Source organism: Lissotriton vulgaris, chromosome 1_1 (genome assembly GCF_964263255.1).
Source record: "Lissotriton vulgaris chromosome 1_1, aLisVul1.2, whole genome shotgun sequence".
Classification (NCBI taxonomy): Eukaryota; Metazoa; Chordata; class Amphibia; order Caudata; family Salamandridae; genus Lissotriton; species Lissotriton vulgaris.
Window position 1 is genome coordinate 2,026,511,296 of NC_141685.1, and position 26,991 is coordinate 2,026,538,286.

The following is a 26,991-nucleotide window of genomic DNA, read 5'->3' on the forward strand; positions in this document are numbered from 1 at the left end:
GATGAATGTTCGGATTGCTGATTAGAGGTAAAATGGAGCACAAAGGATTTACAGAAAGTTTACCTGCTGCTTTGTTCATTGTGAAAAGTGATAATGATGGATTAGAATTTCATATAATAGATTATGGAAAGAAATCAAGGATTCAACATGAAGCTCAACCCAGGAACATCAATTATCATGTTAACCCCTTGACCGGTGCGCAAATTCTGCTGCAATGCTGGAAAATTAATGAGTGGCCGTGTTTTGGACGTCCCCCGGCCGTCCTCCGCACATGCCCACTGTGACGTCAGACAGCCGAGGGCCGTCTGACACACGTAACGGGTTAATAAGCCTAAATGTTAAGGTTTTTTTTCCTGGAGGTAAAGCACCATGCTGCACCAGGACCAGTAAGTGGGGATCCCTGAATTATGAGTGGGCTCCCCTTTAATGCTCAGTACTAGTAGGAACAACAAGGGTAGTAGTTGCAGGCAAACAGAAATATCTGCCATCTTGGTTCCAGGTGGTTGTTAGATGTGTGACTTGAGTCCCAAGCAATAGCCATGGCCCATGCAGGTAAGAGAAGTGGGTTGGTGGGGCCAGGAAAGGGGTGAATTTCGACAGACGATGAAGAGGCAAACTGAACTATTTATTTAATTTTCCCTTGTGGTTGTCTGTCAAACCCCCCCGCCCGAACCTGGCCTCACCGCTCTTACCTGCACAGGCAATCCTGCCCTGAGACCAAATGTTTCATGGCTTGGCAATGTCTTAGTGAGATATAAATGAGTGTAGGTTGGCTCATGGGTTAACAGTTAGAACAGCTCCCAGCTTGGCCACACTAATGCTTAGCACTCCTGCACTTCCAGAGCCGCTCCTTTGGCTGAAAAGGGAGCAGGTCACCACCAGAGTGTGGTATACCCTAATCCTGCTATGGACTGTCACTGAGGCCACCTGGGCCTGTGAGGAGGGTACCCAGGACTGGCGCTGGTGGAGGTACAAGCTGGATTGGTGGGCCTGGATGCTGCAACATGTGAAAATAGGCCAGGCAAAGGCGCAAGAGGGATTGAGGGGGCTTGCTTCATTCTCCCCAACCCTCCTGCTAGAGGTACAACACCTGCCACCATTGGTGCAACAGTCGTCCTAAGCTGCAGAGGTCAGAACAGAGACCATTGAATGCAGGAGCATGTCAGACTCAGTGGGCCACAACATTATCATGCTCAGGAACGGATTTAACAGCAGCCTAGGAGGTGCAGAGGAGACCGCTCCCTTGCTCAACCCGATTGAGAATTGAGACCAGGGTTCGCAACAGTGACTTATCTTCCCTCATTTTACCTCCTCCACCGAGGCAGTTTTAAACATTTTTTTTTAAATAAGAGTCTTTAGCCTGGCAATACATCTGAGGAATGGGGTGCATGTGGGATGGCTTTCCCTCGTGTCCCCCACACTTAAGTGAAGAGAACTTTGTGGCTTTTGTGACCCCTGGAGCACGGGAGAGATATCAGTCCTCATTGCCAAAAGAAACTGTAGGCTGAGGCAGGTGGGAGAGTTAGTGGGCCCCTCCTGTATTCCCCCGCTGCAGACCTGGTCCGGGACAATGGTACTCAATTATCCTGTCCAGTCAAAAAGTAACAAACCTTGGCAATGCCATTTGCTGAAGCGGGACATGGACCTGCAGCTGTGGATGTTCTACGAAGTCTGTGAGTACATGAAGGTGTAAACACCCTGTTTACAAAGCCCATGCACTGTTACAATGTGGTGCTAAATTGCCCAAATGGATAAGGACAAGATTTCAGGTCCTGTTCATCAGGGAAAGCTCGACAAATACACAAGGCCTCCTTCGTCCTGAGGGTGCACACGACTCATCTTCACAAACGGTGTCTTCAGAAATGATCCTGAAAGCAAACCAGAATACCTAAAAACTCTGGAAGATAAAATAGGCATGGTTGGCACAGAGTTTTTCCTACTAGCACGAGGTGTCTGAAACCTGTCTGACTGTACTAAGGAGGTAGTGAATCGACTGCCTGTTGCTGAGAATTAATTTTGCACTCTTGCTGCGGAATTCAAGAAATGTTAAGCCTCTACAATACACCTGGATCGAAAAGAGTAAAATAAGGCAGGTAGGCTCAGGGGGAATAATTCACAGGTGGTGGGGATTCTGGAAAGGTTAAAGGGATCCAGACCCACACAAGTCTCATTGAAATGGTTTAAATGTTGGGTTTGTGAAAGGCTTTATTCTGGAACGGGTCCATTGGCTGCAGATACCAAAGCCCTTATCTAGACTCCTACCTGCCCAATGAAAGTCAGGGTGCTTTGTCACATTTGTTTACCATGACATGTTACTCGAAATAGCGATTGAAGATAGAGAAGTCAGTCAAGATACTAATCTTCCTCGACTTCACCATCGAAGTGCAACAACAATTTGAGTCCCTTTATGAAGTCAAACAAAAACTGAGAGCAATGGAATTTCAATAGGTGCTACTAGACTCAGATAAATTTAAGGGACTGCACCGAGGAAAGCATATGGTATTTGAAGGCGGTGGAGAGGGTCACGAGGGGAGGAAATGAAATAACAAAACTATATATACACTCACATGCCTGCCGAAGCCGGCTGCCGTCACCTCCTCTCTGTCCTCTTTTCCGCTTCCAGGGCAGGAAGCAGGATGCACATGGCTCACAGCCACCGGATAGCCAATCACAATGCTGCAATTAAGCATTGGGATTGGTCTGAGCATTGTGGAGTGGTGCTCAGCAAGTGAATGGGATGTTGGGCATGTTCTCCAAGCAGGCTGTAATGCAGCCTGAAAAAAGGACATGCAAAGTGCACATGAATGTTTGGCTGGCCCAAGAGGGGCAGACAAACATTAATGCGCACTTTAGGGAGAGCAAACCACTCCTCTCCTTCCATCCCCTGCTCAGTCAGCAGGGTAGCCCCGCCCCGTCCCGCCTGGAAAGTTGCTGCAAAAAGGAAACAAGCATTGGAAATGCAATAGGTCTCGGGTTTATTTGAATTAGAGCTAATGGCATTGTAAATGGCAATGTCTTTTAGCCATGTGTTATAGAGTGTATGCATGTGATGTGTAGTGGAATTATGTGGGTTGGATTGGAATTGTTAGTTGTGGAATTGTGTGGCGTGAATTTGTGTGGTGTGGAGTGTATTTGTGTAGTGAAATGATATGGATTGAGAGACAGACACGCACATGAAAACATACACACAGAGACGCACAGACAGTCACACACACATAGAGACTGACACATGTATAGAGATGCACACACATTCAGAGACACACATAGAAACAAAGATACACACACAGAGAAGAGACATACTTACATTGACAAATGCACATATAGAGACGCATACACAGAGATAGAAACGCACACACAGAAAAATGCACGCCGATAGAGACACGCACACCGAGACAGAGATGTGCACCGAGAGACAGAACGACAGTGCCTTTTATTCATTTGCTTTGGTGTGTAAACAAGCACTTTGTACTTATAGTCCATGCTTCTGAGAAGCAAGGCTGGCTGTCTCTTTTACTGCCAGCCTTGCTCATCGTAAGCAAGGACTTTACGATCAAAGTGCGTGTTTATGCACTGATTGCATACTTTAAAAAAAAAGGAATAAAAGGCCTTGTCATTTACAATGCCAATAGCTCAAACTTAGTACTCCATGCATCAGTATACAGTACTTCTACAAATAGCAAACAACATACATCCACTCCACTACAAACAAAAAACATAAGTCCAAAACAATATAATTTACAGCACAAATAGCTCGAACTTTCACAAATGCAAGACAGATTGGATTGAAAATGCTTGTTTTTAAGTAGTAGTTGGGGGAAGCAACACAGGAGAGCAGAAGCAACATGGGAGGCCTTGATCAACACTGGGGCACACATGAGTGAAGGAGAAGAAATGGGCAAGAGACAAATGTAGAGCGGGCGGAAGAGAAGCATACCGGCAAGAAGCCAACGGGGGAGTACAGTGGTGAGGAGGAAATTCAAAGGGCAACATAGGAGGACAAGTGGAAGCAACACGGAGGGCAAAGTTGGGATGAAGGAGCAACAAGCAAGACAGCAACATGGCGTGGGGGGGAGAAGCACACAAGCGAGAAAGCAACAGAGGGAAGTACAGGAGGGAAACCAGAATGGGGTAGGAAAAAGCACATGAGTAAAAAAGAGCAACACAGAGTGGGGAAAAACACTCTTGTGGCAAGGTTAACAGTAAAGAAAAAAGTAATGGTTGAAAAGTAAGCAGTGGAAGAATAGAAGCCAGAAATACCAGGCTACAGTCACAAGCATTATTGCTTATGGCCCAGGGTAAAGTTGCCATACAAACTGCTACATAGTGTGGTGCTTACTGATCCCAGTTATTGTTATGATCAAAACCCCCGTGTATGAATTTGTGAGGCCTAGTATTCTATTTCACAGGTATTTGGCCCACCTTTTATAAAGGGGCCTTAACTCTTGGTACCTCCCCCTTAGAGACCAAACACCATTGTCATCCTACTCAAAGCAGTGAATATAACACATATATTTAAAACGTTGACACTTACCAGCTGCAATATGGTGGGGTGCTAAATTCCTATTTTACAACACTTTGTCCTGCATTCAAAACAGGAATAATGTATATACGTAGCACCAGGCTGCCTGTAATCTAGAAGCCACGAAGGGAGACACACCTTACACTATATTGGACAGAATGAGATTTCGGTTTCAGGAAGCTGCCAAGCGACTTTCTTGACCAAAATGACAGAGAAGATGGGAGAAGCAATTGAAAATCCAGATGATATGCACTTCTCGCTATTTGTGATGATAAAATGTAATCACCAAAATGCATCTGCCAACGTATACAATGGAAATACTGGCCGCTGCTTGATTTCAACTATACTAAAAATACCGAATATCTCAATGAACAGCACTATAAGCACCAGAAAACCTGCTACAACGGTGTGGTCAATAATTGTTTCTCACGAATATACTTTAAGCTTAGTGCTTCGAAGCTGCGAACAAGTGCCTTTTTGTATTATAGAAGTATAACCATGCTACTATCATGTTTTACAAATAACCAAATCTGCCGGGTCTCCCAGAAATAGATGCATAAACAAGATGTCTGTGTGCAAGTACCTCACCAAAATCTGACTTCTCCGGAACGTCCTGCCACACACCTGGAAGCCGGTAACTTCCAACCTGGCACAAACAATGCAGCATCATAAACATAACCGCAAGAGGGATGAAGGGGTAACATGAGTGACACACAAGCACATGAATCATTGCTGGTTGCTGTAAAGTGACGGCGGGGCCGTCAGTGACCACAGACGAAGATCCTGTAATGTAATCACTGTACAGTATGTACACCGCAATCTCATCAGTGGCCTATTGCACACATGTAACAACATCATATAATGCGCACATGTAATTACTACAGACACCATGATGCACGCATATGTCATCATAGTGCATGGATGTAATTTCATCACTGCCCATAAGGCACGCTTGCCATTTCATAATGCACGCCAGTAATGTCATCACACAGCAACATGGGGCATGCACCAAAACCCCCCACTGCATCCACCCAGGTGCACAGCAACCTGTGGGATGCCAAACCAACCCCTACACACTGCCCCACTGCAAACAGGTGGGTCGGACTACAGGGAACATGGCGCCAGAGGAAAACAGCATGACCACCCGTGGCAGAACGCCACAGAGCCCAAACACCCTTAGACGTGGTAGACATACTGCAGGAAACACTGATCCAACGCAACTGCACTGCGGGCCACAGGGAACCAGAATGCCGGAAGAGACCCAGGCAGCCTCTGACCCTACAGGCACACCTGTTCACAACTTAAGGCAGCAGCCGAGGAGATACAGCACCCCTGCACAACAGGACAAGCCAGCAGCGGGCAAGCACGTCCACAAGAACACCGGAGCAAAAAAAAACAAGTGAGAAGCTGTATCAGTTTTCACCCATGGAGGGGCGTGGGTGTATGCCAGGCCATGTCCAAGCCTGCCCGCATTAAATGAGACCAATCTGCTTTCTGCAAGGCTCCTTTTCAAGCTGCAGCATCTCTTCTTAGATGTTTTCAATCTATAATAATGTGTTTTTAATGAGTTCTACCCTCATTTTGTTTCTTGGTAAGAAATACGTATTGATTGTCCTGCTGTAGCTTGAAGGCTGCACCAGCAGTAAGCTTGTTCGATGGTGACGTCACAGCAGAGTATGGCTAGCAGGGACGTCTGTTTACAACCAGGAAGCACACTGAAAGTTATCGCGAAAGCGATTGCCATTGTAAAAAAAATTAAAGAAAAAATGCCTGCCAGTGGTGCGTGCACGCACCACTGCAGGCATATGTCTTCAGTTATCGCGCCCTTGTCGGCACGATAATTGTAGACATATGGCCTTTGGTGCGCATAACAAACACCAATTGGCCATGGGCGGAGCTACGCGACCACCCATGGCCTATTGTGTGTTCTGTTTTAAAAATACTCGCACACAAAGGCCAATGCAAATGGACCTAGGAAATAACACACACGAGCTAAGTGGAATTTCCAGGTCCATTTTCAAAACCCCCGAGAAAAGGACCCTGGCTGTGTGAACACTGCTGCGCAGTGTACGCTAGGCCGAGACCTAAAAATGAACTGATAATAACTTACAGTTACTATCATTGTATTTTTCCTTTAGTGACACTGTTTAAAAGCACTGGGTCGACGCTCCTCTGTGTTAGCGGAGGAGCCGTCACTGAAGGAATGTCACATTTCTTTGAAACATCTCAAAGTGGGTGTAGGAGCGAACACTCACCCAGAGATAATCAGGGGACCATGGGTTCCTGGGTAAGGCCCAATGAGGAGTGCAGCTTCATCCGCAGAAGGGAAAGGGAAAACAACTAAGTGGCAGATGTAGATGGCGGCTGGGTTCAAAATGATGCAAGACAGAGCAGGGAGGCTGCCCCCTCCACTACTGGGTGCAGTGATGATAGCAACTGAATATCGACTGCAGAGGACAGTGTTTGCCTGGCTGTAACCAGGCCCGGACTGGCCATAGCGGGCACCCGGCAATCCCCCGGTGCGCCGCACGGGTGGGGGCCGGTTCTGGGCTCCTGGGGGCCGTTTTTGTTACAGGGCCGTTTTTGCAGCATTGCTGCCAAATCGGCCCTGTACCAAAATCGGTCGAAACCGGGCCCGGCAAAGAGCTTGGTGGCACCTCCAACCCCCCCCCCCCCGAGTGGGGAGGGGGGGCCGGCCGAGCACTTTGCCAGGGCCGGTTGTTGTTCCCAGTCCGGCCCTGGCTGCAACGAACTGGCAGTCTCTCTATAAAAGTACCTAGGTTTGCTGGATGACCAGGCCTGCAGTCAGCAGCATTTGATTTATAAAACTGGTTTAATGGCATTACCACTGAATTAAGCGGCCTTGGGGGCCACTAAGCTGAGTTGAAATCTTCATGTTTATTGTCAAGGGTGACAGACGTTTCAAATTGGGAAGTAAGTGTTGGGGAGAGTTGGAAGTTGGGAATGGTTGGTTGTTGTTAATTTCAGCACATAGCGTCCTTGATAGGCATGGCAGGAAACCTCACACAAAGCGGGAATTGTCATAGGTATGGGATCACAATCTGGCCATAAAGCAATAGCACAGAACATCAATGGCCTACATAATATACATAAAAGAGGAGCAGTGCTACATTTTGTTAAAAAGCACAGAGAATGGTCCTTTTACAGGAACCACGCCTACTGGCTCGCACTGAAGGTTCATGAGCCAGTGCAGCTATACCAGAGTAAATTACTTAGGTATCACAAGGGGCCACAAAGTGTCTATGGCTCTGAAATAATATTAGACCGTTTTCGTCACCATACACTACTGCTCATATTAAGAGGTACCTCTTACCTTTTCATTTTAAACATGTGCAGCGCAGGAGGTCACCGAAAGCGCTTCTCGGGAAACTTCTTGCTCCCTTTGCCCGTCCTACAAGAGAGAAGAAATGTGTCTGCATTAAAAATAATGAAGAGTGTCCTGCACCTTCTTTGCTGTGCCTTAATCAGCAGAATGAGGTTGATAATTCACCACAGTTAGTCACTCGTCAAACTGATTACAACGTGTGTCATCCACTATTCAGAGGAATCGATCTGGCAATGGATTCCGTCATTAAGAATGGGATGAGCTGCAGCCAAACAAAGATGAGCTGTTTTTTTATTCGGTGTGCCTCCCCGAAAGCAGATAATATATATATGTTTAACAAGTGCACAAATACGAGATGTCCCAGCTCAATAATAACCCCTTTTTCCAGGATTTTAATTTGGGAGAGAGATAAACTATCTGCTCTGGAATGATGGACCCGTTTTGCATGACATGACCCAGGGACTGCAATAGAGAATATAAATAAGATATTCAACCAGAGCAGACTGATTTCAGCAGTAAAAGGCACATTATACTTAGAGTCAGTAGAGTCTTTAAACGAATAATATGCCAATTACTTACGTTACTTCGCTACTGAAACATGTGAATGGTCCAGACTCCAATATATACAATAAACAATAAAGCATCAGTAGTCACTGATTTGAATGTGAAGACCGGCTGCTTGGTCATTCAAATATAATTTTTAATCACTATAGAAGGAGCCTTGCCCATTGGCTGGTGTGGCTGGAGCTGCTCAGACGAGATGTGACAGCCACTGCAGTGGGTGGAGGAGTCAGCACTGAGGCAGTGGGGTACAGGGGCGGATTGGCTCCTGCGCTGGAGGGCTGGAATAATTTTGTGACAAAAAGGGGCCTTGCTATTTTTTTTAGTTGCTCAGCATGTAGGCCCTTGTCACCTTGGCCCTGTGTCGTGTGCAAGAACTGTATCCTCCCACTTTCATTCCTTGTCTGTGCAAATGGTGTTTCATGAAAGGGCACGCCCTTTGAATGTGGGCCACGTCCCTTAAATATGGGCCACGCCTCTTGAATGTGGGCCACTTTTTTCGTCAGTGCCCGGGCCGAATTGTGATCCCAATCCGACCCTGGTGGGGTACATTCCACATCCTGACTCCCTCTAGCGTAGGGTGACCAGACGTCCCCGTTTTCCCAGGACGGTCCCCGTTTTTGGAGAATTGTCCCCGTGTCCCGACACTTTTCTCCAAGTGACTCAAATGTCCCCGTTTTCAAACAGTGTCCCAGGTAAACACAGAAATGTCCCTGTTTTTCATTGTTCAGGTTGAGCATGCGCGCGCAGGCTCTCTTTGCACTGGCATTTGCTACCCTGTGATGTTTTATTGATTTTGGCAAATATATGCTATAGTCCTTAAAAGTGTAAATGTAATAAGAAGTACTAATGCTGCTGTGTAAAGGAGAGGGGTGCCAAAAAAAAAGACCTCAGATTTGTTGTCTGTAATGCTTCATCTCGGTCTGTGGAGGGGTCAAATAATCCTACATTTAGGTCGATGGGTACTGCAAACCGTAGTCCTACTTCTATGTCATTGACCTGTCCCCGTTTTTTGTTTTGAGAATCTGGTCACCCTACTCTAGCGGCTCCAGCTGTCACAGTTTCAGATGGAGCTGTACTCCTTAATGTGCACAACTCCTGCTCAAACGTCATTCTATGACAGTCAGGGCCGGACCGGCCGTGGTGGGCACTGGGCGCTTTCCCAGTGGTCCGGAAGGGTGGGGGGCAGTTTTGCAGCCGTGCTGCAATATCGACCCCTATAACAAAAGCTGCATCAGTGTTTCCCACCAACACCCCCTCCCAAACCCACCCCGCTGGGGCCAGTCCAACTTAATTGCCAGGGCTGGTTTGCGTTCTCAGTCCGGCTGTGACGACAGTGGGGGAGGGGTAAGGGCTCGACTCATCTGTGGGGCCCATAACATCCTCAGAAACACTTTCGAAAAGTAATAACGTGTGCAATCACAATTGGAGGAAGACGGCGATTAGGCTTTAACCCAAAAATACTAAACTACGGTCAACTGTATAAATGCATACACTCTAAGATATATCACCCCACACTTTGCTTGCTCCGGCAAGTGGGGTTACAGTGCCTATATGCAGTACCTCAAAGCTCTTTCCACGTGCTGAGCTGTGCCACAGAAAAGGGTCCCCTCTATAGACAGAACAGAATCATCTTGAAGATTCTTTATAGAAATATCCGCCAGCGTGTAGCCACTATATTTAGCAGGCAATGACAGGAAAGACAGCAACGCGCTCATAATGACAGCAATTAATGAAAAATCCCAATTACGCCTTATCTACACCCGTTCACTTTATATCCAGCTGGGAAAGAAAGATAAGTTGTGTTTTTCATTTTTCGCTTCTGCCACGTGAAATGCTCGCTAATGAATTTAGATGTAACTTTAATTAATGGGCAACAAGTCTGTAGAAATGAAGGGATCACGTGTGTGCATGTATCTGTACGAGTAGTGTCCTGATTGCGGAAAGTGGGGCAGAGAGCAAAAAGACACAGAAAACAGTTTTCCTATTTTTCAACCACACTTTTGGGTGTAGTATCCACCCTGTTCTATATTACATTTGATATACCCTATATTAAAACATTTTAGGTGATGTGGTGCTCTACAGTGGCATGCTTCTATCTTTTTTTCAGTCTCATCTTCCTCTGAGATAGGTCACATTCGAGATGCACTTTCAGAATGATATTGAGTAGGAAAAAACGCAGACTTTCATTTCTGAAATCAGTTCCTAATTTAGCTGCAGTCCTAATGTGACAGAAAGAATGAGCCTTTGACGTGTCTTCACAAATGATCTTGACTTAGGAGCTGCACTGAAGGATTCAGGAGGGGGGGGGGGTGGAGGGAAAATGCTATTTCGATTTAAGAAAAAAGAGGAACACCCACCCCCTGGGACCTTTTCAGTGATTGTGTGTACTTTAAATATTAGGATGAAACATATAGGAATTATGAGATGTTCAATTACCATTTGGTGTCTAATAATCAAATTTAGTGTTACTTAACTGAATGTCACTCATTCATTTTACCCAAGGAGGGTGAATTTTAGCTAATATTCTGTGAAGGCAGTGACAATGATTGACTGTGCCAACACCACAGCAAGAGAGTGAGCAGAGAGGAGATGGCGATGCGCGAACCGAGTGGCCACCAAGGTTGGACTTTGCATCTCAATGAACGGTAGTGTGGAAAGTGGCTTGTCCCTACAACTGTGTGCAATTATGTAATCATTGGTGCTAGGCCAATGATATAGATATGAGTCTAACTTCAGATGGTGAACACTGCTTTCCTTGGTCTATGCACGCAGGTACTATACATACAGCAGTGTGGGATTGATCACACTGATGTGCTGCTTCTGCATCATAGCAAACGCATCAAAAATAAGAGGACCAGCAGGATGTGATCAGACCTCCTGGACTCCTTAGCTCAGGGAGCATTTAACTACTGTTGGAAGAGTGATGATGAAGAAATCAAGGGATACAGGTTCCAAAAGTTGGGAAGATGGGCTTCTTCCTGCCCAGGTGTGGCATTTCTATTTACCTTCGTTATTGGTGGCTGAGTAAGTTGTTCAACCTACATTTCTTAGGAAACCAGTTTGAATGATTATTGGTCCAGTAGTAATTTATGGTTACATTCTGAGTGAAATGTTCCATATGGCCACCACCTGAGGAAATATCATTTACACAGGCTCATAGGTTGATTTTTCTGATCAATTGCAAGTTTTCCACACTATAATGGAGAATAGCGACTGTCACCACTATTCTGTACAGTATTCCCCTTGCGACACTGTTCTGCCCACACACCTTCTTCCAGGAGTTACCTACAGGACATTGTTCATAGAAAAACACTAGCACTAAGTACAAATTCCTTGAAACCTATGACTGCAAAATAGGGCTCCAACAAGGTTTGTGCATGATTTTACGATTAGCACAGCACTGTGAATGGGTCCAATAGTGCATTATAGAAATAATATTGGATGTAGGTGCAGGTAGGATAGCATTATATTTGTTCCCACTTTTTCATTCCATTTCCCTAAATTTGTATTTATATAGCTCTGACTACCCCTGACGAGAGGTTGAATCGCTTTTTGGAAAGTACCATGCTACCACGAAACCCAAGGTGTATTATTGGTGAATTAGTAGAGGGACGTAGATATGGATATTGGGAGTCGTGGACATGTAAGTCAGTTAGTTGGGTGAACAGGACAAAGGATGGATAGAGGAGGCAACGGTTATTGGGGAGTTGACAGGAGTAAAAGAGGTTTGGTATGAGTCAGAGAGAGGAGGAAGGGGATATTTTGAAAGAGGAATGTTAAAAATATATATATTTGTACACACTCACCGATCACTGTCACACACTCATGTATGCACTCACAAACTCACTCAGACACTTATTCACCCATTCACCTACCCACACACACACTTATACATCTAGCTGCATACCCACTTAGATACTCAAATGTAAATGTAAATGTATTGGCATTTATATAGCGCACTACTTACCCGTAGGGTCCCAAGGCGCTTCGACCGCTGCGAAACCCTTCCTGGCTTCCCTGAGAGATGGTCCCTTAATGGGTATCTCCAGGGTGAGACCAGGCATCCCCGGCGGTCTGGTGGGGCCGTTAGTGAAGATGAGGCAAGCTAATGCCCAGAGTTGCCGAGTGTGATCGCTGATCAGAGTGGGCACCGAGGCGAGAGAATTATCGAGTCCGCTGACCCTGGTCCAGAAACCTGCCGCGCCGGGAATCGAACCCTGGTCCCGGGCCGTCCTCTGCTCTCGGGTCTGCCTCCTCTAACCAGTGAGCCACACTACTTCACTCATGCACTCACTTACCCATTCAGGTACTTATACACCCACTTACAGACTCACTCGGAGAGTGACGCACCTATGTACAGACTCACTCATAGACTCATGCGCCTACTTAGAGACTCAGTCATAGACTCATGCTTCAGTCTCATACCTACTTAGACTCTTACACCCACTCAAAGACCTACCTGGATAGTCATGAACCCACTCACAAACCCACTCAGATACTCATGCACCCACGTACAGACCCACTCGGAGAGTCACGCATCCATTTTCAGACCCGCTCAGAGACTCATCCACTTACTTAGAGACCCACTCACAGACTTTACGTACAGTCTCATACTGACTTAGAGACTCTTACACATAATCCCAGACCCACCTGGGCACTCAAGTACTCACTCACAGACCCACTCAGATACTCATGAACCCACTTACAGACTCACACAGAGAGTCACACATCCACGTACAGCCCCACTCAGCAACTCATGCACACACTTTTCAGAGCCACTCACCCTCTCATGTATATTCTCACAGACCCACTGAGACACTCATACACCCACTTACAGATCCACTGAGACACTCGTACACCCACTCACACACTCATACTGTCACCCCCACACTCCTACACACTTCGCTCTTCAGTCACTCATACACTCAGAAACACACACACCCACTCACAAACTCAGTCAGATATACACATACCCCCACTCCCTCACCCAGTCAAGTCTCATGCAGCCACTCACAGACCCACTCAGACACTCGCCCTCTCAGTCACAGACCCACTCAGACATTCATGCATGCACCCATTCACTCACCCACTCAGAGATTTATGCTCGCACTTACAGACCCATTGAGAAAGTAATACACCCACTCACAGATCCACTCAGACACTCATACATTTACTCACGGACCCACTGAGACACCCACACATCCATACAGTCACTCACATAGCCACTCATAGATCCACTCAGAGACTTAAACATCCAGTCAGTTATACACTCTGAGACTCATGTGCCTACTCACAGTCGCACTAAGAGACCCCTGTACCCACTGACAGGACCACTCAGACACTGACACTGCCAGTCATAGACCCACTGAGAGACTCATGCACTCACTCACAGATCCAATCAGACAGTCATGCATCCACTCACTCGCCCACTCAGACACCCAATTAGACACTCATGTATCCACTCACAGATCCAGTCAGACAGTCATATGCTTACTTACAAATTCACAAAGGCACTCATTCGCCTACTCACAGATTGAATGAAAGACTTATGCAACCAATCACAGACCCATTGTGACACTGATGCTCCCACTCACAGATGTACTAAGCGAGTCACGCATTTTGTGCAGAAGTATTGATAGACTGATGCACCGTCTCACAGATCCTCTCAAATACTTATACAGTGAATGAGAAACTAGGTGATACAGTGATGCATGCAGTCATAGATTACACTGAAAAAGTTCTGCACTGTGTTATAGAGATATTAAGGGAGTTGTACATGCTATTATACAGTCATTTAGATAGTAATGTGTTTAGTGTGTTGGCTATAATCCATTTTGCAGTTATAAGTTTTGAATGGGATAGTGGCTATTGAATGTCTGCATCTGTTTTATCATTTTGTGACGTATTTGTGGTGACTGCCGCTACCAGTGGCGTCACTACAGAAACTGAAAATCGGTTTAAATGTTTTTGTTTTTTATACAAACTCCCTACAAAAATATGACTTTAAACAGTTCAGTAATAAACCCCTAACGTCTAAAATACTGTAAAGTATGTGCAAATTTGCGTTTTGCACCCCCTAAAATAGGCATGATTGTCACAGTTACTGGAGTAATCTCGACTCTCTGTGTAAAATGGGAGTACACATTAAACAGTTTCTTAAAAAGCTTACTAGAAAAATATGTGTACAAATATGTTTTTAAAGCAGTGATGTGTTTAGTAATCTGTGTATTGCAATTGTTAGAATGAATTTTTGAAGTTAAAATTATTGGATGTGGTGGTGGTCGTTGCTTGTCTGCTTTTGTTTTGCGATTTCGCAATGTGATTGTAATCATTGCGACATCGTCGCAAAGTTCAAAAATTATTTTTTTAAAAGTCTTTTACAAGTACAGGAACAATATTTTGGGCTCTTGGTTGTCTTTGATAAGAGCCTTTGTTTTGAGATTGTGTATAAGACAGTTACAGATAAGACTGTATGCAGAGTTTCAGGTTGCTTAGAAACACCCTGTTCCCTTTGTCTGAAAAGTGAACTCCATCACTTCTATATAGTCCATGCATGTCAAAACACAGATTGTTGTTATAGACAGAGCCCATATTATGGTCTCTGAGGAAAGCAGAAACAGTTTTATTAACATGTTCCTGGCTTTGTCAATCTGTGGACAGAATTGATTTGACCATTTCCATCTTTGGCATATATTATAGTACACTAAGACAGTGTGAGGGAAAGCGAGATCAGTTCTGCAAAGGTATTTTTCATTAGGATTTCCAGCCCTACCCCAGTCAATTTGCCTAGGCCATTACTAATGTAGTGCCCAATCATGAGGTGAGGAGTTTGGAAATTCACAATGGTTCCAACCAAAGGCAGTAGCTGATGAAACTTTAATTCTCTCTGGTTAAAGAAACTAATCTACATATTTGACAAACCCAAGTCCCTGTCAATACCTTTGTTTTTTGCAGCCTGTTTAGCCCAATAAGCATAGCTGTGGCCAACAATCCACACTCTTGTTTTGAGATGCCCAGTGCCACCGCAAAAACGGAAAATAGACTTTGAAGACGAGTTTTGGGGAAACTCACTACAAATATATGAGTTTGAAAAGTTCACTAATAAAGCTCTACTTTATAGAATGTGTCTATATATAGGTTTTATACGTCATACAAATCACACATTCTTTGCAACTACTGACATCACCACGACAATGTCAGTAGCCACAAATATAATATTTTTTTGTAAAGGTGGTTTTCTCCTACATTGATCACAGAAAAAAAAGTTAAAACAATATTTTATTAAATATTTAGACTTAAAAAAACATTCAGCCCACAGCTGCCCAAGGTTCCCCACACCTAAATACAGCCTTGGCAACAACACCAGAAGATGCAGCAATTAACTGTTTGCTGATGCTACACATATCTCCACCTTCCAGGGTCCCAGTTCCGGCACCCCCGCTACCCATTTTGGTAGAGGAAGGACGATCAGCACACTGCCAGACAAGACCACCCTCCCATCAGTTCAGCTTTTGCTCCCTGATCAGTCCTCCTCTGTCAAATATGTCCTAAAACAACAGTTAGCAAGCAAGTCTCAATCGCACAAACCATCTCGAGCTCTAACGAAGAGTGGCCCGGAACCGCTAGGTCAACCAGCCAGTGTGGAGAATAAAAGTTCACAAGATGATCCCGAATCTCAAATTAGCGAAACCAATATGCAACAATTTGAAATCAAAACTTTAGTTAATCTCATACTAAATGAGATCAGGGCAAGGAAAAATCCAAGGAGAATGAGATAGCCACTCTTCATCTTAGTCTTCGCAAAATAGAAGAATCAGTTGCAGCATCCCCACAAGATTTCAAGAAGCTGAATCTAGGAGAGCTTAGTTGGAGGATCAGATGAGCTCAATGCTCCTGAAAATTAACTGGGTGACAGAAGACAAAACTGGCCTTGAGAATAAGCTCGAAGAATTGGAGAATCATTCACGCCGATCTAATCTTTGGATTGTTGGAGTACCCGAGGGGAGCGAGGGTGCCAATACTCTTCAATGGGTTGAGTCATTCATCAAGCAAAAAGTGCTTCCCGATTTTAATGGAGATTTAACACTAACTAGGGCGCATTGGGTTCCTGCTTATCCCATTCCTAATTCAAAGTTCCCTCGTACAATTCTCACTAATGTGGAAATGTAAAATCTTTTGTTTTTTAATTAAGCTGTGCTTCATCCATTTTCACCCCTGCTCTGTTTTCTGCTTGGCTCTATCCTTGACACCACACCTGCATAAACATTAGGTAACAGATCTAAATTGAGATATTGTAGGCTGCGTGAACATGCAAAGTCAGCCCAAAAGAACAGATGATGTCTGCACTGGGTTCTTTAAGCAATGGTAAATACCTTAGATAAAGTTTTCTCAGATAGCCTATCTTGTTGTGCAGCCTCAACTAACACTGCAATAGTGTTCACAACCATTCTGTCTGGTGTACGACATGAAATCCGAGCACAAATATATAATTAGTAACTGGGGGCTCAGGCCAGCAGGATTTTCGAAATTGAAAGACAGAATGGTTGTGAACACAGCAAAGTAAGCACTTCAGTTTCACCCCACACTATTGCTGGCTTGATGGATGAACCACCTATATTAAACACTTAAGCTGCTGTCAAAGAGATGTGCTACGAATAACATTTGCTAGACTGTAGTACCCACAAAAGAGTCATCGTGTTGGTATAATGTGTGTCAGATGTGAAGTGCCCTGACACCCTACACTGGTATGAGCATAACTATAAAGCAAATGAACTGTTGGTGAGAGAGGGACCGAAAGATGTTAGAGTGCTTTAGGAATTAAATAGATGATATAAGGCATATAAATGATGGGTACTACACAATCATGTTGGGCCATATATGATAGACAAAGAACATTACAGTAGAAATTAGAGCAGTCACCAAAAGTGAGTAACATTAAAGCCATAGGTCAATTGCAGCAGTTTTAAGGTGTTCTTAAAGTTCTCGTTGCCAAAATGTGTGTAATTTCTGATATTTATATATGCTTCCCTCGTTTTCATTGCTTGACTTTGCTTGCGCGAAAGTGTCACTCAATTATTGGTTGGTAAAATTAAAAACGTATTAGATCATTTGCGAATGGGACCCCGAAATTTTGACTGCCTAGGGGCCCGCACAGGGTTAATCTGGCACTGATTGGACAAATGGTTACAACTGTATATCAGAGAGAGACAAGAAAAATTCTAGCCTGCATCGCAGGCAAAGGGCTCTTCTGTTAGACTCTACGGTAACAGTGTTTTCCTCATTTTTGACAGGTTGCTGTATATTTCGCTCCCTTTGCTTCAGACATAACCTTCTAAAACACTTTAACTTGTTACTTTAGGGCAGCCCTTTTGACAGCCATTTTAATTTTCTTGACAGCCTCAGCACAGCAGTGAGAAGCATGCTTTTAACACATACGCAACAAGGGATATGCCGCCGATTCCTGTTACAGGAATTGCATATGACTGACTTAAGCTCACACTGCAAAGAATGTGTTTCAGGAAGATCTTTAAAAAATAAGGATCATTTAACACTTTCCAAATGAACTTAGCAAACATTTCCTTTCAGCTTTCATCTTTAATTTATGATACAGTTACGAATACTGCACAACTTCCAACTACCTCCTTGAATTTCTTGCCCTAAGCAGAATTCAAGGAAATACAATAAGCAAAGAAGTTATATCTTCTGAGGAACAGCCAAGCTTTCAACTTTTATTTCTGAAAGGGAAGATGATGTGAGTTGAGACAAAACTGAAGGTGGGTATGGATGGTTCTGGGCGGTTGGGGTCAGTGCAAGGAAGCAACCACCATCTTCCCTTTGTCTCCGGAATCTGTAAGCAAGACCAGCTTTAGCACTGGTGGCGCCCTGTGTGACAATGTTTGTTGGTGCCCCTCCAACGACCACCTTCGCCAAGGATTTCCTCACTACCACCCTTTAACAGTGCCCCTCATGACCCCATAACCACACACACCCGGAGATGCATTTAATTAGGTTTATACCTCTGCTCATAGCAGTGTAGGATGTCAGAGCACTTTACATCACACACACTTTACACAGGCACAATCACACATGTGTAAATCAGTGTATAGGAATGTTACATAAGACAAAGGAATACTAGGTGTAGGAGTCACATGCCATCCATACTGGATAACAGTATACTTTAAGAGTGCATGATCTGAAGAAGCACAAACAAATTCAGAATTTAAAACATAACACCGTAGTCGGTGTTTTTTTTAACAATAAAAATTGATATATATATATATATCTATATATGTTTTACTGAACTTACTTTGCAAGGTTACAATAATGAAAGGCTGGGGGAAAAGCATAACACATAATATATACCTTGCAGTTTGCATGCAGCTCTTTGATGACAGTTATTAGCTCACTGTTCTATATTAGGATTTTAAATTATACACTGCAAGGAACCAAAGAATCTCTCTGACAAAAGCACTGAACTCTTTATATGATATGCACTTTGTGATCTGCATGGCACAGGTACTTTCTATTAGGCATATTAATACACTGCTCTACTTTTGGTTGAGTCAAAAATTCCACTAAACAAAACTCTGATCGAACAGAATGCGGCAGCAGGTGCATTTAAAACTGTAACATACTTGCAAACATGGTGCCCCCCTGAAGTCAGCACCCAATGCAATGGCACCATTTGCACCGCCCTAGAGCCGGCCCTATCTGTAAGGTATAAGCAAACAGTGAGTCAAGGATCAACGATTCCTGGTAGGATGATCCTCAACAAGTTCATTTTTGAGGGAGAAAAGAGAGTGTCAATAATATTTGAGTGATTTAAAAGTTTTAATTGCATGCACTAGAAATCATTGAAGCTTTCTCAATAGAGAGGACGATTAAGAGCAACATGCACCAAAATCAAGGTGAGCTGCTGCATTCTCCACCACCCGAAGCTGACGTTTGTGGAAGAGTTCTAAACATGTATTTTTGAGCAATAATAATGAATAGAAATAATTTTTTGTTGGATTCAATACACAAATGATTGGTTAACATGATTATAGTTTAAAGAAGTTTATTATGATGTATGAAAATCTATTTATTATTATGAGTTTGTTATGCCATATTTATTTGAAAACGCCGGATTAGACAAGATGGTTGCTGTTTCTGTCATTCGCTCTTATATTAACCCCTCCCCTCCTGGTCCCATGACTATCTTTCCTCACAAGCTTTGCAGAGCAAAGCCAAGCTGATGTAATGATTTTTCCACTGGTAGGAGTATAAACTGTTGAATGAACTTTAGAGGGTACCTAACTTGTTGCAACCTCAAGGCCCTTCCACTGTAGTCCCACTGCATAGACTCGGCCTATTCAGTAGTATGAAGCTCCATCGTACAATGTTTCATATTCTGTTTGAACATCTCCAGATGGCAATAGCATGGAAGATGATGGATGCTTTCTTAAAATGGGATAGTGCTTATGTGTTAAGGTAAGATCTTTTTAATTTCTTGCCAAGAGGGTTAATGTTTTCGATCATACCGCGAGTTTGCTGTTTTACCAATTTGTTATGCAAGAATTGTGTATAAGAAACTCTTGATTTTGAGGGTGAGACACAAGACTTTCCTATTTACTAGGGATGCTGACCAACCATTTTTCTGATTTTGCTGCTCATTTAAGACTTAGAATGGTTCTCTGATTATTACTATTCCTTACTTTTTCCTGAACAAGAACTCAATTATTGAGTGGTTCCAGTTACTTTTTTTAATACTCTGCTAATTAGATCTCAGGGGGGTTACATTTCATGCAATTTCTTGCAGTGGGAGAATGGTCTATGGTAAAACATTCAGTCTCATTGAATTCTGGGCTGTCCTGAGTATTGGGGTACGATTTGTGCTCCCACACATAAAGAGAGCTTAGGGATAGAAATATATAAATAGTTCCCATAGTCATGGCAGACGCCCACATAGGCTGACGGAGCAGAAACTCTATCTGTTCAGTAGTGCTCAGATTTTGAGATAGGGGAAAGAGGAGAAAGATACTGAGTGAGTATCAGTAAAAAGTTACTTTTTAAGAAACAGTTTTCGAGGGTGGTGGGGTTATACCCCTTGCTTACAAACACAAAAGTTACTGATAGGATCTCCTCACCAACATCCATCAACTTGGATTCCATCTTGTATATATTTAGCTTGAGCCAATGACAATCCAGCCAGTGCCAGATTTCTAACATGCACACACAGATGCTAGAAGATGCAATCATCCAGTCCCCCTGCAAAATAGGAGGATCTGCCTATTATCAGCATGGAATTCCAGGACCAAACAATATAAAGCAATGGCTCAGCACCTACATTAAACAAGCATTTGCAATGCAATAGGTCTCACATTTATGCAAGTTTAAGCTATTAGCATTGTAAATGGCAGTGCCTTTTATTTATGTTTTAAAAACAAAACCAAAAAATAAAAGGCATTGTTTTTGCAATTTCAATAGCCCAAACTGGCTTAAATGCTAGACCTATTGCATTGCAAATGCTTGCTAGATTAGTGACTAGAAATGCTCCCTTTCGGCCACGCGTGGTAAATTAATTAAATAAACAAGCGCGGCCGCTAATGTGAAAGCAGACTGCGCTGCAAATAAATAAAAAAATAGTGCTTACTGACTTATGAAGGAGTATGCCACAAGTAAAAACTCCAGTCCTCCTGGGAGGTAAGAAATGAATGGTGACAGGGCGGTAACAAGGAGGGACTTACAAGCCTCATTATCAATCGGAAGGCAGGATTTACCAAGAACAATGACACCAGCCAATCAAAAAAATGGGTGGAGAGAAGGCAAGGCTTTCACAGAAATACTCAACCACTGCATGCCTCGCAGAGCAAACAGCGCATGAGTGCTGCCGCTAGGATCGACCTAAAAAGACTGAGCAACAGTGGAGGGACTTAAGACAACCCACAGGAAAGGTGCTTTAACTGCAGAGGTAAATGTGGGCTTGAAAACCATCTGGCAATAACCAAACAGAAAAGGGTGAAATAATTCCACCTTACTTTCCCAAGTCAAGTATCAGACAGGCGATCCAGCAAAATGTTGACGGTGGTAGTTTACGGTGTCACATGGGGCTAACAGGTGTCAACAACTGAAGATCTGTAACCTCACTTCCAGAAACCTGTCTCAAGATATTCATTCTCAGGCAAGTGCACTGATTCCATACTATGACTAGCACAATACCCAGCTCGTTTTCTACAATACCTGTGAATTCCCAGCCGTTCTGGATCTGAGCATTCATAAAACTTAAGGAACTTTAGAGAGCATTCCAAGCAGAAATGATGTGGTAAGTACCTGAGATCAAGTGATTTTTTTTCAGAAGAAGTGTAACTGTGTCAAGCTTAAGACCAGCCAGAACCAGACCAGAAGAACTGGAGTTATCTAAGATGGTAAGGCATCATACAGTATGCAAGTTGTAAACTCCTTGGTGGGCAGACCTCTAGATGAGAGCCTGATTTGGATTTCCCTAGAACACCCATAAGATCATCTTCAGAGAAAGGGACATTAGTAAATGCCCCGGTTACTTACGGTAATCTTCATTACTCAGAGTATAGTCTTCCTCGCCACATGACTAACAAAGTGAGCTTCAGCTCCACACCAGAACCTTCCAAAGCAAAACAAGTCAGCCTCCCATCCCTTCCCAATGTGGCCGACCCATTACACCCTGACCTCAGCCTGAAATACCAAGCAGAAAAACATGAAGCTGATAGCCAGTCAGGGAGGGAGGGATGGGTACTCATGTGGCAAAGAAGACTATACTCGGAGTAATGAAGATTACCGGTAAGTAAGCAGCTTCATGGAAAATCACAAGAAACCAACGGACCAGAATGGGAACCCCACGTAAGAGGGCAAACCCAACAGGCCAGACGAGTGGAAGAACCACCCAAGAGAGACAACCACGAGCAGGAGGAACCAGCCTGGACAGAAAGACACTGGGAGGGCCGAAGAACACGCACCCCCGAGCCACGAAGTGGCGCCACAAAATGTGCACCAACCAAAGATCGAAGGAGAACAGAGAAGGCACGGCACCAGACCGCACTGACCCAAAAGTAACCGCAAAACAGGCCCCTGAACAACAACCCAAATAGTTCCAGACACTGGGGCACATAGGAACTGAAGAACAGAGTCGAAGCACCCCCAAACCAAGCACCGGGGGGGATAAGAAAACAAAGTCCACCAGGCCTGGAGGCAATCAAAGGCAGACAGACCGTCAGAAGCCGCAAGAACGGATGGAGGTACAGAAAAGGAAACCAGCACCCTACCAGAACAAAAAAAAATTAAGGCCACCCAAAACCCACCAGCAAGGAGTGGCAGGCGGGACACAGACCACAGCCACCCTAAGGATCCCCCAAAGGGAGCGCAACAGCAATGATAGAGCCCAGGCAGGAGCAAGGCAAAACAGACCTCGGGAACCTCAGGAAACCACAACTAAGCGACCCCACAATCAAGGGCACTGAAGAGGACCAGGACCAAGGCCAAGCCCCAAACAGGAAGGGGAACACCCATCAGGGGACCACATGCACAAGAAACCATAATGAACCCGGAAGGAAGGGGAACGCAGAATGAACGAGTGAGACAGCCCAGAGCAGGGGACAAGCAAACCGCCTCAGCAATGTCCCACATGCAACAAATGAGCCGTCGAGGTGAGCACCCAGGAGGCCAAATACCCAACCAACACCCAGGACCGTCCCAGCCGAATAAAATTCTGTGTCAAGCAGAGCACGTAACAGGGCATACAATCTGAGAACCAGAGGAGCACGGACATCCAGAAAGGAACCCGGTCACTGAATAACTCCACCGCTACTCAAAGGCCCACAATCAACACCCACAGATGAAAGAAAGCCAAGTGGCGCCAAGAGAAGAGCCTGAGACCAAAGAACACAGGCACCCACAGCGTGAATTCGGAGAGAGGATACCCCAACAATGACCCACCATACTGGGAGAACAAGTGAAGTGCACAGAGACACAGAAATTCGAGCGCAGGAACCAAGACTGGATCCCAGCCCCCAGCCCCAAGGACGTCCAATGCAGTTAACTCCTAGCAAAAGTGCGATGCTACGCTACTGCAAACGTGTTCAGTCAACCATGCCCAACAGTCTTATCCAGAGTACCACACAGCGTGAACCTGACCCGAAGGTATCACAGTGCCTCACACGAGCACCAGAGAGAAGCAGTGAATTACCCAGAATCACAAGATGTCGAGCGTCCCTACCGAGACCTGAACACGGTTCCCCAGCATTGAGTATGACCGCTCCAGACGTAAGGACAAAAATCCTGCCACAACGAACAACAAGCATTTACAATGCAATGGTTTCGCCTTTGGAAAAGTTAGAGCTATTGGCATTGTAAATGACAACATTTGTATTTATGTGTTGGTTTTGGAAACGGATAATAAAATGGCATTGTCATATACAATGGCAATAGCTTAATCTCTCGCAAATGTGAGACCTATTGCATTTGCACCCACAGATACACACAGAGTCACACACACACACACAGAGCCAGCCGCGCGCACGCGCACACACACTCACAGAGCCAGCCGCGCACACACACAGAGCCAGCCGCGCACACACACACACAGCCAGCCGCGCACACACACACACAGCCAGCCGCGCGCACACACACACAGCCAGCCGCGCGCACACACACACAGCCAGCCGCGCGCACACACACCCAGCCAGCCGCGCGCACACACACAGAGCCAGCCGCGCGCACACACACACAGCCAGCCGCGCGCACACACACACAGCCAGCCGCGCGCACACACACACACACACACACACAGCCAGCCGCACACACACACACACAGCTGCACACACACACACACACACAGCTGCACACACACACACAGCTGCACACACACACACACACACACACAGCTGCACACACACACACACACAGCCAGCCGCACACACACAGCCAGCCGCACACACACAGCCAGCCGCACACACACAGCCAGCCACACACACACAGCCAGCCGCACACACACACACACACAGCCAGCCGCACACACACACACACACACACACAGCCAGCCGCACACACACACACACACAGCCAGCCGCACACACACACACACAGCCAGCCGCACACACACACACACAGCCAGCCGCACACACAGCCAGCCGCACATATATGCCCTTGCATTCTGGCCAATGTATAGCTTTCAAAAATTTAAAAACTTTTATCAAAGTATGCTTGGAAACCATACTCCTAGCAAACTTATAAGTATTTCTTTTTCACATGAGCAAATATACATGGTCCAAGATTTTAATCCTAAGAGGTAGGCTCAGCCTTTCTTTACAAGATTGATAACATGAGTGCCATTGATTGGGAAACAATAAGCCAAGAGACCCCAGGGTGAAAGTGCCCCATCAAGAAATACAGGTGTATAAACATGCTATGTTATCTTATATTTGCTGATGCGGAAATCTGTGCGAATGCAAATTCATCCTTTCTACATCCCCTTTACACCCTCCCCCCCCCCAACCTGTGAATTTATTTTTTTACTCCTCCTCTCTACAGGAGTAAACTTTCAACCTTTTTTATTGTGGGAGAAGAGTAAAGAGGAGTTGGTGAAAACCCTTCAACGTAGAAGTTAGTGTGAACAGACTCAAAGGAATAGTACTCTGGATCTACTGCATAGTCAGTGAGGCTATCAAAGCTTTGATATATTGAGGATGCTGCCATAGTTTGTCACCTCACTACTTGGCACCAGCAGGGGCAAGCGGATGTTTTTTTTTTTTTTACAGTATCTGTAGTTTTCTGGCAAATTGCGGTCCACGGGCAGGTGGATATATTATAAAATTCCACACCCCTGAAAAAGGAAGCGAAAACAAAATAGAGGAAAACAGTAATAGAGAAAGAAAGCATGGACTAAAAAGGAATTAGTAGGAGTATGATAAAAGGACTGAAAGAAGAGGCATGAGATGGTACCAAGACTAAGCAGTCTTAGGTGTTCAGCAACCCCGGAATTCTGCAGCAATCGTGGCGTGAGCTAGGAAAAACTTTGGGCCCTGTATTTAAAAGTTTGCAAATTCAGCACTAGAGTGTTGTGCTCCAAGCATCTCCAATAGGTGTGCATCAACAATCGCCACAGGTGGGCTGGGAAGCGCAATGGATTCAAGCGGTCAATGGGTATTGCAGTTTGCCCAGTTCTATACCATAAGGCATTACCCTTTCAAAGTCATCTAATTGACCATCCCAAGACTGCTTGGGCGCAGACACATCAGCAAGAGTGCGTTTGCATCCACATAGAGATGCAAAAATACAGAAAGTATCTGTACAGTGGTAGCCGAATGGTACATCTCTCGGAGCTATGCATATATAGTGCTGGTAAAGTAGTATTTAAGGTTCTTACTCAGGGAAAGCCCTGCAGTGGAATCTACGGAGCACTCTAGGCACTGACCCTTTTGTTGGTTTAGAGACCATGCAAGTAATGAATTACCAATAATGTTGGTGCACAATTTAGTGTACAATAATTAAGTATTTGCATTTCTTCAGATTTCATATTTTCTCCAGAATAGATGCTTTGTGCTTTACAGTGATATTGCAATCACTTTGTTGACACGAAGGTGTTCCCCGTGTGCCCAATGACACAGTAATGAGTCTAGTGCGTACTGCTATTAGCAAAATCTATATCCGGCGTTATGATACAAAGGGTAAAAGGCATATTCTTATCTTTTCGTACATTCTTATCAAGGTAGCAAAAGTGACTACATAACACAGCCGTCGCTTATTTAGGAACTTAAAAAAGGAAAATTCAAAATGACTTGTATTACCTCGTCTAAAACTCATGTACCGACTGAGAGTTGAACAACATATTTGCATCATTCTCATGGCTATTAACAGGCCAATGCCTGAGAGTGGCTCTTTGTCAGTCTTCTTTCCAGTCTACAGCACTCGGCATGCTGGGACATGTAGTTTCACTTTCCACATAGCGCAGGTATGAATCTGCAAGTCCCAGTGTGTTTTTAGTCCTGTTGACTTAAAAATCAGAACACAATGCGATAAATGCGCAAGATACAGAAAGGAGGCACAAAAGGTATTAAAAATCGACAGTCAGTGCAAGGACCGGGTAGAAGCGAAACGCCTTTATTCAATTAAGCCTGGAGACACAATCAAGGCTCCCTTAATTAACATCACGCTGGAGGTCAGGCCCTGCAGATGGGGGTAACATTTGATAGGCAAACTACTAGAATGTTATGTATAGCAAAAAAAAGGTCCGGATTATGACAAAAGTGTGCGTTATCTGCAGAAAAATGCGCGTCACTTCTTGGTTTTAAAATAGGAAGTCGAATACTCCGACTTCGCTATCCTTAACCAATCCAACTCCTGACTCTTAAAAAAAAGTTTGAGGGCGACAGGTTCAATCTCTCGCTCTGCTTTGGGATTCTTCCGATTGTAGGGGTGAGAAACTCAAGGGGGCAGTAATGATGAGAAGAGACAACAACCTGGACATTCTTTCTTCATTTCACTCGGGGGATCTTATTCCAGCCTATTGAGTATTAACTCCTCTCCGCGAGCCAAAACACATCGCTTCCATGCG

General features: G+C 44.6%; 1 protein-coding gene across 1 annotated transcript in view; it reads right to left on the reverse strand.

Annotated features, from left to right (window-relative positions):
* RASSF8 (Ras association domain family member 8) overlaps nt 1-26,991 on the reverse strand; it is a 288,517-nt gene that overhangs the window by 156,444 nt on the left and 105,082 nt on the right. Inside the window, exon 2 of the mRNA XM_086920270.1 lies at nt 7,854-7,931. The gene's annotated coding sequence lies outside the window, so the exon portion shown is untranslated. The remainder of the gene's footprint in view (nt 1-7,853; nt 7,932-26,991) is intronic.